The 18,549-nt window shown below is 47.6% G+C and overlaps 1 long non-coding RNA gene across 1 annotated transcript; it reads right to left on the reverse strand.

Annotated features, from left to right (window-relative positions):
- Positions 1 to 2,432: 2,432 nt before the first annotated feature.
- Positions 2,433 to 11,451, reverse strand: LOC106975018 (uncharacterized). Its single transcript, XR_001430245.3, has 3 exons — positions 11,306 to 11,451; positions 6,800 to 6,986; positions 2,433 to 4,648 (listed from the first exon to the last, which is right to left on the reverse strand). It is a non-coding gene; the product is annotated as an uncharacterized LOC106975018 (long non-coding RNA).
- Positions 11,452 to 18,549: the final 7,098 nt, after the last annotated feature.

An 18,549-nucleotide genomic window follows, 5' to 3' on the forward strand; every position in this document is an offset into this window, starting at 1 on the left:
TTATCATTTTGGCAGGAAGATCCTACAGGGATATGGGGACTGTCGCCCTGGGGCTGGTGGCTAGATTGGTCATTCAAGCTCCCTTTAATTAGGGTGTCCATATAACGTGCCATCCAAACTAGGACACTTTTGGGAATGAAAAGGAGTGTTACTAATAGGTATGCCAGGACCGCAGGAATAAATGGAATGACAATGTGGGACAAACCAGGTCAGGTGGTCACCACACGGTTGCAGCCAGCCCCTAACGGCTTAACTCTACTCTAACAAAGCTTAAAGCTACTCCAGCTTAAATCTGCTCTAACAACAACCAAAACAACAAAACTGAAAAGAAGGGACTTGACTGTCTAGGAATAACACAAACACCGGAGGGGCTGGCTTAGAAAACAGCAGGGAGAGGAGTCTGAGACTTTATCCTACAGAGTTAGCCTCCACTATTTCACGGATGCTGGGAGGGGACGGGTAAGACCTGGGTTAGAGACAAAGGCAGCATAAGCCTCGCATGCACGTCAATTTCCTCTCGTCCCTCAGGCCCCCTGGCGCTGATGCAAAGTGGCCCGGATAGGTGCTATACTTCTAAGAGGTGTGCTTCACAGCAGAGGAGGCTTGGGTTTAGGGAAAGAAATCTTTGATAATAGGCTGGCTGCTTGCAAACCTGCCTGACCCTTGCCCTGGGGGAGGTGTTGTCTGTATTAGATGGGCCAACAAACCAACTTGCCCCGACTCTCGGAGAGATGCTATCTCTCTCCCCCAAGGCTGTTTGCTCTAAACCTTTGCCCAACAACAGTGAGGGTCCCACCCTAGGAGCTGTGTAGGACCTGTGGCTGGGATTTCTGCACTCACTGGGAAAATAGACAGCCGGCTTCCAGCCTTCTCGAAGCCAGGACTTCTCCATTATAAGTCAGAGGTTCCAAGAGATTCTGGTTCCCTTCCTCTGATTTTGGGAGTGCTTGAGGTCAAGAAAGGGGAAATGTGTTCGGTTGCCCCAGAGTGTAAAATTAGAAACTGGAAGTCTTTACTTTGGGTACCAGCTCTTCCCTTCCCCACAGGCTCTGCCTCTCCCGACTTTCTTCTGTGGTGTGGCTTCTTCCAGTGGGGCTGTCCCCGAAGCCGCTGTGACCCCTGGGCTACAGTGTGAATCTTGTTGCCTGTGGTATCCCAGTGCCCGTCCTGGAGCCTGGCACATCCGGAGGTTTCTAATATGGTCTGGCTAAAGAATCTGGGAGAAAGTGGCCACAGGACACATGTACAACGTCCTCCTCACACACCCTAGGGACCGTGGCCAGGCATTTTTTTGTTTTGTTTTTTCCTCTCCAAATCGCAGTTTCCTCATTTGTAAAAGGAAGGTATTTAACCAGATGTCCTCAAAAAATATCTCTTCTGGTTGTAGAAGCCTATGCCCGTTATCTAATTATAATTATGATTTCTTATTTTGTGCCAGGAGATAAGAAACATGATCTCTCCCCCCTTCAAGGAGCTTACTTCCAAGTTAGAAAACATATCGTGAGTGATTTTATGTACAAAAGCGTCAGAAAAATGACACAGGCTATGTATGACTACATCTCCAAAGAATAGAGAGGATGGATGTGTAGAAGGAGCGATCCATTTGTACAGAAAGTGCTGCGAGAGCACAACCTGTACGTGCCAGGGTCTGTCCTAGGTGTTACGGGGTGACTCAAGGTCAAGGAAAGAGCTATAGGGGCATTAGCCAGGACCCCAAACCAACAGCACGGTCTTGGGAAAATTATTTAATTCTCTTGAGTATCCCTTTCCCTATATGTCAAATTGGAATGAAATAAAGAGTTACGGGGAGGATTTGGTGATTTAGTGAGCTTGAAAAATACCGGGTTGATTAAAGGTGAGATACCGGGATCAATCGCCATTGTCGCTCACAAATTTCATTTACCTGTTGATTTTCCATGCTCAGCATTAAGGGGTGCAGGGTGGGGCCTGGAGTGCTATGGTCTTTGGTCTGACCATCGAACACCCTTCCGGTGTTCGGCCTGGTGTCTCACAACCAGCCTTGGTTCCTCTATGGACCCACTCTGTGGATTGGTCACAGTGGGCAACCCGATCTCATCTGACCATGTCCCTTCCCTGCTAAAATCCCACAGGACACATTATTGGAAAATGGGAGAGGGGCCAGGGGGCTTCATTGTGACCTGCAATGTTTTCTATTTTCAGCCAGATCGTGGGCTCATAAATACTATTCATACCAATTATATGCCTGAAATCTTTTTTGTCTGCCTGAAATATTCCTTAATGAAAAAGCCAGGAGGAGGGAGTCCCAAGGACACTAAGCTTGTTGACGGTCTCCCAACATCCTGCAAAGCTACGTGGAGAGAGATAGCATTCTCCAGGGAGGGCTAGGAATAACTCTCTGGGTCATTTCAGACTTCGAGAAGGTACTATTTTCCAGAAAGAAATCAAACCTGTGCTCATGAATTGGGGTCTTTATTTTCCATACAGCACTTGACGGTTTTCCCAGAGAGAAAGAAAACAAGGGGGAAAAAAGTGGCAAAATCCCCCAAACGCATGCAGTCAGAGCAACGAAGAAAACACTTCTCATTGCCCAGCTTTGGATGGAAACGTGGGAGAGGGTCTTAATTGTCTCCCGGGCCCCGGGCCCCATTCTAATTTATTGAGGGAAGGGCCCAGGAGATAAATCTTGATGTCATTCTCTAAGCCACCTAAAATGAGCCCATTAAACTACCGCCCGTGAATGAAGGCGTTTTTCCCAGGGTTGCAGCCCCCACCCTCAATCCCACACCCAGCATCACCCAGGGCACCGCCATTCTGAGGGCCTGAGAGGCACATCTGACAATGGAGCATTCAGGAAGGCCTTCCCGGATGGGGTAGGAAGCCTGTTTTATGCCCTGTTAATTACTGCAACAATTTATAAAATTCATGACAAACATAAAGCCCTTACAGAGATTGTATTTCAAATGGCATATACCTATAACAGAATTCTCTTTGTTTGTAATTCCTGGATTTATGAGCTGTTGCACAACAAAATGGGACCGCCCCTTGTCCCCATGGGGGGCACTGGCTGAGCACCTCAAATATGCCATGGAGACAGAAACCTACTCAGGCATGGACGGGGACACTGCAGTCCCAGCTTGTGAGCTTCAGAGGAGAGGAGTTTGGGTTGGGGCAGGGAGGTTTTCTCTTGGGGGTTCCAAGCTGGAAGGGACCTCAGGCACGAGCTAGTCCAACCGTGTGTCTTTGCAGGAATCTTCCTTATAGCTTCTCTATCTCGTTTGCATGCTTCAGTGACAGGGAGCTCCTTACCTGACAAAGCAGCCCAAATGATTGCCCTTTGTCTCTAGTCTTGTCCCTTGTCCTCCCCAACTTTCCCTTGGCCACAAGAGTGGTTTTTCTAGAACCCAGATGGGATCTTGCTGCACTCCTGCTTAAAATGACTCAGTGGCTTCCCTTTGCCTTCTGGGTAAGTACAAGGTCCTTAACAAGGCCTGGGAGTTGCTGTGTGAGGTAGGCCCTGCAGTGGCCCCCTGTCCGTTCTTCTCTCAGTAACGCCAAAAGGCTCTCAGCCGAATGGTCTTTGTGTTAAAATCTCCCAGTAAGACTCACATAACAGAAGGGTCAAGGGCTTCTTAATTTTAGGGGCAGCAAATAAGAGTGTGTCTGTGGAGCTGGTAGATGGTGACTTCCTCACAGCCAGCAGGGGGGATGGGGTGACTGAGCTCTCCAGAAGGAAGAGAGAATGTTGGCGGCTCCAGAGAAGAGAGGGAAGCAGGGTCCCGGTGGAAGAGGATGGAATCTGAGGAGCTTCAGAGCTCTGAGAGCACGAGAGACACCTGAAGTTCTTTTTGTTTCCTTTTTGTTTGTTTGTTTATCTTGAGAGAGAGAGAGAGAGAGAGAGAAAATCCCAAGCAGGCTTCATGCTGTCAGCACAGCACCTGACGCAGGGCTCGATCTCATGAACCGTGAGATCACGACCTGAGCAGAAGTCCAGAGTCGGATGCTGAACCTACTGAGCCACCCAGGCCTGCAGCGCTCTTAGGAGAATCTGAGCCAGGAGCCAGGCTCCTCTGCCCTCTCCTAGAGGCGGGGGTGGGGGGGTGGGGGGGTGGGGGGGTTGGGGAGGGAAGGCACCTGAGCTCAGCTCAGCTCTCCGTTCTCTGTACACCAGCTCTGACATTCAGTGAGTCTCCAGCTTCAGGGAAACCTGTATATTTATGCAGAGGCGCTGACTTTATGAGTCTTGAACAGGGAGATGCTTTCATTTTCTCCTTGGTGTCAGAATATGTGTCCTCTGTGAGATGTGCAGGAGACGTTCCGACTGGCATCCTCGGAAGCAGAAGACTGTTGATAGAGCAATTAAAATGTCGAGTGGCTGGGTGTTCTGGCTTCCCAGAGTGCCCAGTTGAACGTTTGTATGTTAATTTCTTGGAAGGAAAGAACTGTTTTCTATGAAGATCTACCGAGTTCAGGTGTTCTACTCACTAGTTGTGGGACCATAAGCAAGATATTTCCTCTCTCTGGCTCTTGGCTGTAGTTTCTGAAAAATGAAGTCATTGCTAGGAAGAACCCTTTGAGATGTTCAAGTCCTCAGGAAGCTGAGATTTGTTTCCGTAGTTTCCTCATCTAGGAAATGGAGTTGACACGAATCCTACCGTTTAGAGTTGCTCTGCATAGAATCGAAATAATCTATGTTATTATAAACGTTGCAAGAATGACTCATTCTTGCATTTTCCAGAAGACCACATTGTAAGGAGGAGCCCCAGGAAGAAAAGTACCAATCTGTTGGAGCTGAGGTGTGGGAAAGAGGGAGTTAGGATGTTTTTGGCTACAAGTACAGAAGACTAACTCAAATGGCTTAAATACTAAGAAAATTTGTCATTGTGTACTTTAGGATGTTTGCATTACGGGAGTTCTGGTGTCGGTAAGTTCAATTGCTTCATGACATTATTGAAGACCCCGAAAAGGAGTCTCAGCAGCCTGAGTGGCGTCTCCTGTTTTCACTGTCTTTTCTCCTAAGCACATAGTCATCAGACACCTGATCAGAAAGGGTATGAAGCAAGAAGGAAGTGGGGACTGGCTGTCAGCCTCTGCCCCAGGGGGACTACCACAAAACCAGACTCCCAGGGAGGGAGTCACCAATTGCTTCAGAAGTAGTTCAGTCTTTAGAAATAGATACTCCCCGGCGGAAACACGCACGGGGAGAGACATAGCGTCTCTAGAACCAACTACTTGGGGTTCAAGTTTGGCTGCACGCTGACCAGACACGGTGGCTTAGGCAGATATTTGATGGCTCTGTGTTAAGCCGGTCAGGGAAATGCAAATCAAAACCATAAGGAGATGCCACTAAATACCCACCCACAAAAATGGCTACAATTATAGAGACTTTAATCCTAGGCGTTGGAATAATGGAAACTCTCTTACATGGCTGGTGAAAGTATAAATTGATATATGCCCTATGACTGATCAAGCAATTCTGTTCCTAGTTATATCTCCAACAGAAACAAGTGGTTATGTCCATCAAAAGACATTTGTAAGAACGTTCATAGCAGCATGATTCATAATAGTGCAAAGTGGAACCCACCCAAATGTCCATCAACCGGAGAATGGAGAAATATATCAAAGCGTGGGCACGGCCAGGTGCTGCCCAGATCCCTTTTCAAGGTGGGGCTTGCCCCAGCTGTTGGGACGGCTGCCAGCAGCCAACCTTCAGGCTCTCTGGCCCTTCCAGATCTGCCTGGGCCGCAGACGGCCGCTTTGCCACAGCCGAACAGCACGGCTAACACAGGCTGTTTTAGCTTCCAGGCTCCTCGTGGGGTTGGCTGGGGTGGTCCTTGGGTCTGCACCAAACTGAATATCTCCCCGCTCCCCGTCCTGCTTCTTGTCTCTCCTGTCTGCAGCTGTCAACCCAAGGGCACTTCTCAGTAGCCATTCTGCCTACGAATCCGCCTCCGAGTTGGCTTCCCGGAGAGCAAGCCTGCCGTGCACGGGTGTGGTCAAACAGGACCAAACAGTGCAGCAATCAAAGGAAAAAAAGCTATGACACCGGCAGCATGGGTGAATGTTGGGGAAGGAAAGCCAGGTATGAACGAGTATGCACTGTCCGAGTCCATTTCAGTGAAGCTGGAAACCAGCGCGACAGATTCATGGTGAAAACAGGCCACAATAACAGTGACCTTGGTATCAAGGAGCCTTGTGTGGAACTGGAAATAGTCTATACCTTGATTCAGAGATATATACCTATGCACGTTGGCACATAGGCATGTGTACATGCATATGTGTTCATATTGAATATTCATTGAACTGCACACTTTGATTTGCATGCCTTACTGCATTGTTACACTTTAGTAAAAATGATAAAATAAAAATTAAAACAATAAAAAAAGTCAGACTGTATTGTAATTGCCTAGCTCCCTGGACAGCCTATGGTTTCCTGAAGGCGGTGGCTGTGCCTACCTCTTAGTGTTCGATAAATATTTTTTTTAACGTTTATTTATTTTTGAGACAGAAAGAGACAGAGCATGAATGGGGGAGGGGCAGAGAGCCAGGGAGACACAGAACCTGAAACAGGCTCCAGGCTCCGAGCCGTCAGCACAGAGCCCGATGCGGGGCTCAAACTCACGGACCGCGAGATCGTGACCTGAGTTGAAGTGGGACGCTTAACCGACTGAGCCACCCAGGCGCCCCGATAAACATTTTTTTGAATGAATCAATGAGTATCAACCATTGATTCGTTGGATGGACTTGGGCGCGTCTCTTCACTCTGTGAACTTCATTTTATAAAGAAGGAAACCAACGCAGAGAGCAAAACTTGACTCACAGGTGTGGTATGCAAATCGGATGAGATAACTGGTGGAAACGCGCTGTGCAAACCGGAAACCGTTGTGTAAGCATTAGTGCACAGGTTGTGAAGTCGAACTGCCAGAGGTGGAAAATCAGCTCCACCAGTCATCAACTTGTGTGCTCCTGGGAAAGTTACTTAACACCTTTGTGCCTCAGTTTCTTATCTGTAAAAAATGGGGTCATAAAAGTACATACCTTGTTGAGTGGCTGTGATAACTGAGACAACCTGAGTCCCCTAGAATTGTGGCTGACTGCGCAGTAAGTTCTCGATAAATGCCGGCTAGTATTAGCATGGAAAAAACTTTCCCCAGGATGGTATCTTTCAGGTAGAGAATCCTTCAACCTTTCCCTTCCCCACTAGGCTTTCTTCTCCTTATTTCTTCTCTGGAGCTCACTAGGATCCTGGGATCCAGTCATTTATAACCTTATGGACATGACTTTTCCCCCAAGAGCAACAAGCCTGCAGGAAAGGAGATGACCCCAGTAGACAGCCCCACACTCCTGAATTTTGGATGTCTGCGTGTCATTTTTTCCTCCAAGAAAAAATGACTAGGGCAGTCTGGGAAAGAGGGGCTGGAAATGGTGAGAGGGCAGGATGGGGCTCAGCCGTTGGAACATTCTCTGGTGAGGCCACGAGGGCAGAACATGATCCCACAGTAGGATTTTCCTCCCTCCCAGGCTGGACTTGGAAGTGGCCAAAGACAGAGTCTGATTCCACCCAAACCCAACACCAGCAGTGAGGGTGTGACGGGGCAGGAGCTGCGGGCTCTCTCAATAGTTTGTGTGCCACCTGAACTTGTCACTTCGCCTGTGGATTTCTGCAAAACCAAGGATAGGGACTAGCTAATCCCTAAGGGCTCATTCAACTCTGAGCTTTGGGATTCTAAGAAGCGGAGTTTGGTACAGCGGACTTAGATGAAATGAGGTTTAAAGCCGGCTTTGTCATTTGGGCAGCCCTGTGTTCTGGGGCAGGCGATGTCACCTCTTGGTCCCTTTGGGTTTTATCTGTGACGGGGGTGTAATAGAGGTTTGCTGTAAATAGTAGCTCAATAAGTAATAGTCCCCGTGATGGCTAATTCTTCTGTCAACTTGATTGGGCTGCGGGATGCCTAGATGCTTAGTCAAACATTACTGTGCTTGTGAGGGGGTTTTGAATGAGATCGGCATTTGGATTTGTAGATTTAGTAAAGCATATTGCTCTCCCTAGTGAGAGGCTCATCCAATCAGTTGAAGGCCTGAATAGAGCAAAGAAACAGTAAGAGGGCGTTCTTCCTGCCTGACTACTTGTGGGCTGGGACCTTGATTTTTCCTGTCTTCACGCTGGGCCTAACACACCCACTCACCCTGGGGCTTGAACCTCCAAGTTCCAACTGGATCTATACCACCAGCTCTCCTGGTTCTTAGGCCTGTGGACTCAGACTAGGACTAGAACATTGGTAGGGGCGCCTGGGTGGCTCAGTCGGTTAAGTGTCCGATTTCGGCTCGGGTCGGAATCTCACGGTTCATGGGTTCGAGCCCCATGTCGGGCTCTGTGCTGACAGCTCAGAGCCTGGAGCTGCTTTGGATTCTGTGTCTCCCTCCCTCTCTCTCTGCCCCTCCCCCCGCTTGTGCTCTGTCTCCCAAATAAAAAACATTAAAAACAATAATTAAAAAAAAGAACTAGACCGTTGGCTCTCCTGGGTCTCCAGTTTGCTGACTGAAAATCTGAGGACTTTCCAGCCTCCATAATTGCATGAGCCAATTCTGTGTAATAAATCACATCTCCTGCATTGGTTCTGTTTCTCTGGAGAACCCTGACTAATACAGTCCCCTTCCCGTCTGGTTTGTCATTTTTTTAGGAAAATCTTCATATTTTTCCTCCACGTACCCTGTAGCTCTTCCTTTCTGCTCCTGAATAAGTCGGTGCCTATTTACAGGGAGCAAAAAGTCAGCAGCAATAGAATATGCTCCCTCTGTTTAGTTTTTATTATTTCAAGCGATTCTATAATTATCATTTAAATTTTTTTTAATGGTTATTTATTTTTGAGACAGAGAGAGACAGAGCATGAACAGGGGAGGGTCAGAGAGAGGGAGACACAGAATCCGAAGCAGGCTCCAGGCTCCGAGCTATCAGCACAGAACCCGGATGCGGGGCTCGAACTCACGGACCATGAGATCATGACCTGAGCCGAAGTCGGACGCTTAACCGACTGAGCCACCCAGGCGCCCCTATAGTTATCATTTAATCCTATTATTTAATCCTAGACCCAACAACCCAGGGAGATAAATAAAGCAGAAACTGTTCCTTTTAATTTTATTTTAGCAGCATTATTAAGGTATAATTGACATAAAATAATCCATACTCATCAAGTGTCCAATTTGATGAGTTCTGAGATATGTACAAACCTGTGAAACCATCAGCACAGTCAATGTAAAGAACATACCCATCACCCCCTAAAATTTCCACATGCTTCACTGTATTCCATTCCCATCCCGTGCCGTCCCCAGATCAGCACTGCTGATGGCCGTTACTTTCTTCTAATTGCTGAGAGAACTGAGGACCAGAAGCTGACATGTCCTGCCTATGTCAGGACTCTTCCCTGGTCTAGTCTCCTGACGCTCAGCTCAGGATTCATTCTAGGAGACCATCTTCAATCATCCCCAGGAGAAAGGGGGAAGAAAACACTTATTGAGCACCTACCATGTGTTAAGTCCCAGGCTAGGTGCTTTACATATATAGCTGTGGAAATACAGTAGCCTGAGTCTTCCTTTGGTTTCGGATGCCTCCTCTCTGATGACTGTTCACCCCCACCCCTGGGTTCTGACTCAGCCCATGTATTCAAATGTGAGCTCGGATACATCTTTCCCTGGGTGTCTAATAGGCATCTCAGATGGAATTTGCCTAAACATAGCTTTGTTTATGACTTACCTTCCCCTCTCTCCAGCCCCCAATCGGTTGTCCCTGAGTCTTCTACTCAAGTGCTCAAGTCAACAATACTGAGTTAACTTCAATTCTTTCCTTCCCCTCACTTAGGACAGCTAATCCATTGCCAGGTTCCATTACCTGTATCTTCAAAAGAATCCCAATCTGGCCGTTATTTTCCATGCCCATTCCACTGTCTGGTCCAAGCTACCATCGTGTCCTAGTTGGTGTCCCTGCTTTCACTCTTGCCCTGGCCTCTATGGCCCTTTCTGTGCATATCAGCCCATGATCTTAAATCACATCATGACACTCCCTTTCCTAAAACTCCTCAATTGCTTTCCAATACATTTGGAACAATCCCGCATTCTTACTCAGCCTCATGGAGTTCTCTGTGATCTGTCACTTTTGTGAACTGGTATCGTGATGCCCCCACCCCCACCCTGGACACACACACAAGCTCCGGTCGATATGACCTTCCTTCTGCTACTTGAACATACCAAACTTATCACTGCCTTAAGTTTTCTGCCTAGAAAACTGGTCTCCTCATCTTCCCAGAGATAATTTCTATTCTTTCCTCAGGTTTTAGTCAAGGAAAAGAAATGGTGGTCATGACCATCGGAAATTATGTTGTTATTTGTTTGATGACCTGTCCATTCCTTCTTGAGAGTGAGAGTAGGAACCGTGTCTGTTTTATTTACTGATGTATTCACCAATACAGCCCTAACACCTATAAAAATACTCAGCATATGCTAGGTACTCACTAACTATTGGTCCACTGAATGATCAAACAATAGGCCTCTTAATCATATATAGTAATGGTTAACCGTCTTTCCAGCCAAATGCTTCTCTATCACTACATAAAAATCCAATAACTCTTGCTAATTCTTTCCCGCCTCAATGTTTTACTTGGCCACGTGCTCGCCACAGTGACGAAACCCTTAAATGTTGGAGCTTCATCTTCTTCCTACTCCCTTGTGGAACCTGCCCCCGGCCCCCCTCATACCCTTACCTCCTGGGTTTTGCTGAGTAAATTCCGAACTTTTGTTCTATTATCCCATATTTTCTTACAATACGCCTCTTCGGTTTCAATAATCCTCGCTTAACTCGTATTACAATTCCCAGCTAAGCATTCATCTTCCTTTTAGATTTAACCATAAAATACCACAAGATTTACTGCCCACCGCTCTTTCTTGTGCTTGTCATCTTTTCTACCTGGAGACTTTTGTTTTAATTTAATTTTCATGTGTTTAGAATTCTTCCCCAAGTGATTTCCTCAGCTAAGGGCATGGGTACATGCTCTTTTAATTCTTTAGTAACTGAACATTTCTTTCAATGTCAAGATCCAGCACCAACGCCACCACCCCAGTATATAGGGTGGTAGTTCATGATGTTCTCGGGCAAGTGGGTATGACAGGGGATAGTGAAGGGCCGCGCCCTCACAGAGCTTACATCGTTTTCTCTGGCCTCTGTATTAGTGGAATCGAATAGTTTACGCTGCGGGAATCAATATTCTCCAAATCTCAAAGGCTTAACAGAAGAAAAGTCTCCCTTTTGCTTTGCGGCTGGGTCCAGGAGACTTACCGGGAAGGTTGTCCTGCATATGAGAGCTCCACATTTCACTTCTGTATCAACGCAAGCTTCCCGGATCAGAGCAGCAAGGGGAGAGAGTGCCGGGAAGTCTCACGACCCTGACACGCCTCTGCCCAGAAGTGACACACACATTTTCATTGCCCAAAGAATGTCATATGACCATGACAAACTGCAAAGGGGCAGAGTAATGCCAAGCCCCCGTGTGCCCCGAAGGCAGAGAACTGGAAATATTTGTGAGTTCCACTAGTATCTAACAGCTTTCACTGAGAATATAGTAAAATGTGGGATGCTTTCATTATATGTTTTTCTCTCAGTGATCTAAAAATTATGATTCACTGTCTTCTATTTACCAGTGTTGCACAGAAAGTTAGATTTTTTTTTTTTTTAGTTTTGCCTGTCTATGTACCTCTCCCTGCCCATCTATCTGTATGTCTGTGTTAGTTGAGGTCAGCCATGATGACTCACAGATAGCATTAACTATGTAAGAGATTTAGCGGGACGGCAACAGAAGACCAGCAGAACCTTGAGCCCCTGATGGAGGTCTGAATTCTGTAACAGGAGATTGGAAAGGAAGCGCCCTTGAGGTAGGAATGGTCTCTGACTGCAGCATAGCTCCAAGATGGGTTGGCCAGGCCTGTGGGGAGTCCTTGAGCTAAAGTTGTCCCTGAAGGAGACCCGTGTCTCACAGGAACTGGCCTGCCTTGTGTCCTCGCATGATTAATCTGCAGGGAGCATGACCTCTACGTGCCCTTGGTGGTAAACTTAGATCTGAGAGATACAACTTTATGGCAGCCACAAGAAGCTTACGAATATTTTTTCTTTCTTCTGTTTTTGGAGTTGGGTAATTTTGCCAGGCTATCCCTAGGTGTGTGCCACTTAAACATTACTCCTGTCCACAGTGCATCCTTTCCACATGAATTTTCTCATCTTTCCTCACTTTGGTGAACTTTTCTTGAACTCTGTCCCCTATTATTAATTCTCCATCTGTGTCTTGTCCCCCTTTTGGAACTCTATCACTTACATGATAGAAGTCCTGCATGTGTCTTTTATGTCCCTCACCTTTTCATTTATGATTTTCATGTATTTGTCGCTCTATATTGTGGGTTGTTTCCTATATTTAATTTTCTAAAATGCTATAATCATTTTGGGGGAAATTAACACTTAGTTTTACAATCTTCTATTGAATTTTAAAATTCAGAAAGCATATGTAAGTACCAAAAGTTATTTTTTGTATGTGCTTTCACAACATCTTGAGAATTCTAACTGCATCTTGCCTCCTTGAAAGCCACCTGTTCTAGTTGTTGGGACTGATCTCCTTCCTTCAATGGCTCTGATACTTTGATAATATCTGCTCTGTAAATGCTTGCTTTGGAGGACATGCACACGAGGTCTTGGGGTCTTTCAGGCCAGGGGAGACTGATAGGCAGTAGAAGATAGGGAGGAGTTTCTTCTCCAGTAGGTTACTGATGATGGGTTTGTTTAGATGGGATGAAGGAGGGAGGCCTCTTTGTTCTAGCATACCCGTGGAGATGAGGTGTCCCCAGCCCCACATTGCCAATGCCTTCGGGCACAGCCACCGGATAGAATAGCTGACCTCTCCTAGAGCTACACATAGCTCATTAGAGGGAAGGGTCTCCTTCCTGATTCTAGGGGATTCACCAGGCTTTCTTCTTGTGACCTCGTAATTGAGGTCTTCACCACTGATTCTTCCAGGGAAGTAATCCTCTTTTCAAGTGGAGTTTTGGGCCTTTCCCTTGGTATTGCAATAAATGAACCCCTCATTCTGTGTCTTCTTTTCTAGTATTTGAGGTGTCAGCCATATCTGTCTTCACTAAGCTAATACAATCAGCTAGCCTCATTCTGGTGATTGATTCATCCCTGGGAGCTGGAACAGAGAGAGGGTCCTGAGCACTTATTCAAGTCATTATCATGCAGAATCCCGCAAAAATTTCCCCTCAAATCTTGATAATTCCCAAAGACCCCCTTATTCCCTTCTTTATTCACAGTGGCATGTCAACTTGTTCCCTCCAAAGAAGTCTTACAAAGGGAGGAACAATAGTCTGAATTTGTCATCATCACTGGGCACCAGGCTTTTTCTTTCCTACAGATCAGATGCAGATGCCCTATGTGGTGCTGACAACCGTCTGTCATAAGTCTAGGGTCAGCAGTCTGGGACTAGCCCCTGGAATCAGCACCACGGGTTTTTACTGGGGTGGCCACCAAAACAAAAATGGGCAGGTGGGCACAGACAGAGGAGGAGAACATTTCTCTGGCAGGGAGAGGGATTGGGACATTTTTCTTTTAAAAAATTTTTTATGTTTATTTATTTTCAGAGAAACAGAGACAGCGTGAGTGGCGGGGGGGGTGGGGGGGGGCGTGGGCAGAGAGAGAGAGAGAAAGAGAGGGAATCCCAAGCAGGCTCCGCACTGCCAGCACAGAGCCCGATTGTGGGGCTTGAACTCACGAAACGTGAGATGATGACCTGAGCTGAAATCAAGAGTCAGACACTTAACTGACTGAGCCACCCAGGCACCCCTGAGGCATTTTTTAAGTATATTTATTTATTTTGAGAGAGAGAGAGCACAAGAAGGGGATAGGCAGAGAAAGAGAGAGAGAGAGAGAGAGAGAGAGAGAGAGAATCCCAAGCAGGCTCCACACTGTTAGCACTGAGCCTGATGCAGGGATCAAACTCACAGACCATGAGATCATGACCTGAGCTGAAACCAAGAGTTGGATGCTTAACTGCCTGAGCCACCCGGGTGCCCCAGGGTGGGGATATTTAATAGTTATTTTTGATAGTAATAGTCTCATCATGAGGGGACAACATTGAAATGCCTTTGTTGTCTATGTTATGTTCCAGGTGGCTAGCAATGTTGTGTTTCTAACCAGGAAGTATGAAAGGCAAGTACTGAGAGCCAAGCCTTGTGTGAGGCATGTTATATATGTCAGCTCATTCACTCGTCACCACCACTCTGTGTCGTTATCCTCATTTTACAAATGGGCGCCCGGGGCTCAGAGAAAAAAGGTGGGTTAGATGGGGGAATCGGTATTTGAATACCGTCCGGGTCATTCCAACATCCACACGCATGCTCTATGCTAGTAGTCCAGGCCGTGTTCAATTTTGAGTTGACTTTTGGCAGCTGAACAAGACCGCAATAGCAAAGAAGGAACGGGAGGGTGGGGTGGTTTGAGACGCCAGCACAGGAATAGGCAGGAGTCAGGTGTAAATGACAAATAGGAAAGAGTCCCGTGTGCCCACACAAAGAGGTTGTGCCGGAGAGAGATGAGATTTGAAAGACCAGTTAATGCCAGATGGTGAAGGATCCCATAACTTCTAAGTCCTGAGGTCTTAGGCAAATTACTTTACCTTGCTGAGTGTTACTTCTCTGGTCTGGAAAGTGGGGCTGAAATACCCTTCCTGACTGCCTGCGTGCTTAAAGCACCCACTGAGTGCTTGGGGGATGGTGAATGCTGCTTCCTGTCCAGCAGGACCTGGCTCTGGGTGTGGAGGAAGCGGTAGGGTGGGGACACAGGGCTGGAGGGCTGGCGCTGTGTCAGCACCTCCCGAGGTCCCAGGTTCTTCCAGCCCCAACCACCTCTTCATCATTTGAGAGATCAGCCTCAGGCCCATTTGCTGTTAATTACAGCAAACCAGGCCTCTCCGTGCGAAGGAAACAGGCCCTCATTTCTCTCATTAAAGTAAAATACGACCCATTTTTATGCCTGCGTATTTTGTTGCCGAGATTACGAGAGTCATCTTTTCTGTTTATATGGAACGGAGAAACGTTACACCAGGCAGGCGGCCTGGGCCCCCGCGTCTGGGGAATAGAAAGCAGATGTCGTCCTCACTGTTATTTTCCCTTCTGCCCCAGCCTCTACTCTCCTCCTCCCTGCTCTCCTCTCAGACGCATAGTCCTCCTTTCAGATTCGCACGAGGTAAGTGGATCATAAGAACAAACTCACATTTATTGAGCTCTTTACCAGGTGCCAAGCCCTATAAACAAGTTCCCCCTTTAATTCTCCCTAGAAGCTTCAGGGGTGGTGGATATTAATCCTTATTCAGCCCCGGTTCCCTCGAACCAGAAGTGCCCCAAGTTTCTCTGGTGCCCCAACACAAAGGAAAAAACGAATCCTGCCCTTCTCAGATGCACTGCCTCACAGGTGCTCCCAGAGCTCTGGTGGGAATCATCCTAGGAAGGTCTCCTCACAGGGGAAGGTGACTGGGGGCCCAGCGGGTCAGGGATTCCTACGGGGTCGACTTAACTGGGGAGTGGTTGGGGGCTTGGGAAGATTTTAGGCAGAGAATCCGCAATGCAAGGTGCATGATTTTGGAGGAAGGCCTTTGATACCCGTCTGGAGAAGGGGTGGGGGGCAAGTGAGAGTGGAAGGAAGGGGTGTAAGAAAAATCATGCCCAACGCGGAAATAAGGAAATAAGGCGAGGTCTCCGTGCTTTCTCATTGTGATGAAGAGCAGTGTCCAACAGGGATATTCAGTCCTTTACAACGCTTTCTGTAAAGGGCTAGACAGTAAGTATTTCAGTGTTGTGGTCCGTAAGTTCCCCATCAGTTACTCAACAATACCTTTGTAGCAGGGAAGCAGCCAAAGGCAAATATGTAAATGAATGAGCACGGGCGGTGTCAATAAAACTTTATTTACAAAAACCAAGAGGTGGCTGCCATTCTTGCTCTGTGGGAATGTACTCTTGTCGGGCACATTCTTTATTCTTTTTTTTTTTTTAACGTTTATTTATTTTTGAGACAGAGAGAGACAGAGCATACACGGGGGAGGGTCAGAGAGAGAGGGAGACACAGAATCGGAAACAGGCTCCAGGCTCTGAGCTGTCAGCACAGAGCCCGACGCGGGGCTCGAACTCATGCGAGATCATGACCTGAGCCGAAGTCGGACACTCAACCGACTGAGCCACCCGGGCGCCCCCCTTTTTTTTTTAAATTTTTTTTTTTAACATTTATTTATTTTATTTATTCTTGATTAGAGTTCAGGCCCTCTGAGAATCTACTTTGATGTGTGGATTTTTGTCTGCCGGAGATAAAGTAATTTCTGTCTGATGGAAAAAAAGTAATTCCACCTCTGTTGTTGTTGTTGTTGTTGTTGTCCTGAAGGACATGAGCTGGTTTGGTATCTAACAAGAAATCGTATTCCAATATTCTCTCTGCAGCAGTTATATACCAATTCTCAGCTCTTCGAATACTCTCCAAACCAGCTTTGCAATCTGGCTGGCTCCCTCATTGGTGAATTGAATACATCTTTACACATGCTAACTTTACATCAGTAGGGCAGCCAGGTTTGCCTTAACTTTCTGAAAGTCGCACTGTCCTTTAACAGAGGAGAGATTCAGGATAAGACAGTAGAGTCGTCCAGAAAAAAACAGAACACAGCGAGAGACGAAGAGGAAAGAGAACGAACGGGTCCCCATGTCTGGCCTGCTGTGTGACGAATGAATGACATCGCTCCTCACAGAGCCAGCATGCCACCCCAGAGTACTCCCCAAGCCTTGCAAAGTTGTGTGGTTGGGACCAGACCTGGGAAGGGGTGGGAAAATGGCAAACAACCGTGCCAACCCCTAAGGCTCCTTGGACTCCCTGGTTGGTTGGAGATCCAGTTTCTTGTATCTTGATATTTGGCAGCCGACATAAGCATTCAGATAAATCATTCCCTGGAGTTTTGCGGTGCCCCTGGGTGCTGCAGACTAGTTTTTAGGGGGATATGATAAGGAGATTCACTGGTACCGGTATCCCTTTCCGAGTTGGGCTGTGTGGGTGGAGGGTGCAGGGGCCAGCAGGGGGCTCAGACCTATGCTGGGTGCAGGGTGAAACAGACGTTCTAGATTTCCTGGGGCTTACGGTGGGATTAGGGCAGATATTACGCCGTATCACGACTGCCTTTCCCTCGCTTCTTGGAAGTTCTCCCGTAGATATACATGCACAGCTACAACGCGGCGATACGCAAGCAGCGTTTTCAACAGTGGGGGTCGGTCATATGATTCCAGAAAGTACAGGGCTAGGCTACTGTAGGAAAGAATGAGGAGATGCTCTTTATACCGATAAGGACTAATCTCCAAGGTAGGGTGCGAAGTGGCCAGAGCAGGTGAGAAATGAACAGTGTGCTACTTTTCATGTTAGAAAGGGGGAAATAAGAACCCATATTTTTTATTTGCCTGAAGCAACTCCAAACTAACAAAAGTGACGTCCTGTGGGGTAAGGGGAGGGAGGTTGAGGGGGGTATGGTGAGAAGCCAGCTTTTCACAGTGTACCATTTTTTCTTGTTTCCATTTTTGAACCATGGAGAGAAAGTACCTGATGACCTGTGAAGGGAAATGATAGGGAGGGCATAGGCTACCCATAGGAGCACATGGCTGAGTCTGAGGTGACAGGGAAGGCCCGGGGAAGGTCATTTCATAGAGGCGGCACCGAGCAGAGAGTGGCATGGGCACTGGTGCCCTGCCAAGCACCCCGCGGGTGTTGTCCCCTACCTGGTCTCAGCTGTCCCGTGCTGCAGGTGGCCGAGGTAAGCCTTGCTATCCCTGTTTTATAGACCAGGAAACAGAGGTTAAAGGGGGTTAATGAATCTGCCCAAGGTCATGCAGGTTAGTAAGCACTGAACCAGGACTTGAACCCTGGTCTCTGATGGACGACCGAGCTTTTTGCATTCTAACATATACTCAGGTGATTGGGACACAGTACGAGGAGAGCTGTGATTCAACCTAAGTCTACAGCTCAGCGAGCCTACAGAGGAAGGGCCTGGAACCTTCTAGAAGGATGATGAGGTGACCTTCAACTGGGGTCCTGTAAAAAAAGAAGCTGCAGGCCAGGTGGAGGGGAGAAGGAAGAGTGCTCCAGGTAGAAGGACCGGCCAGCGATGACAAAGGTTTGGAGGGACGGGGTCTGCCCTCATTTAGAAAGTAAGCGGTCTGGGGCAGCAGCGGGAGAGAACAGAGGGAGGTGGGAGGCGGGCTGTTAGCACCGGACCTTATTTAATACATGAAAGAAATGGGGTCTGTTCTCAGCAAGCCTGCTGTCTCACTCTACTCTGAAAATGGGGAGAGGCCCCTGAAAAGTGTTTTCCCATTTGAACCAGGTTTGCAGTGAAAGGACCCAGCTGGCTGCTGGCTCGGGGAGGCTCAGGTGTCGAGTCTGGGAGGCCCGGGCCAGGGGCCTTGTGTGCAGGCTGCTCCTCGCCTCTCTTCAGCCACCCCTGCCCCCGCTGGCTCTCTCAT

Source organism: Acinonyx jubatus, chromosome C1 (genome assembly GCF_027475565.1).
Source record: "Acinonyx jubatus isolate Ajub_Pintada_27869175 chromosome C1, VMU_Ajub_asm_v1.0, whole genome shotgun sequence".
Classification (NCBI taxonomy): Eukaryota; Metazoa; Chordata; class Mammalia; order Carnivora; family Felidae; genus Acinonyx; species Acinonyx jubatus.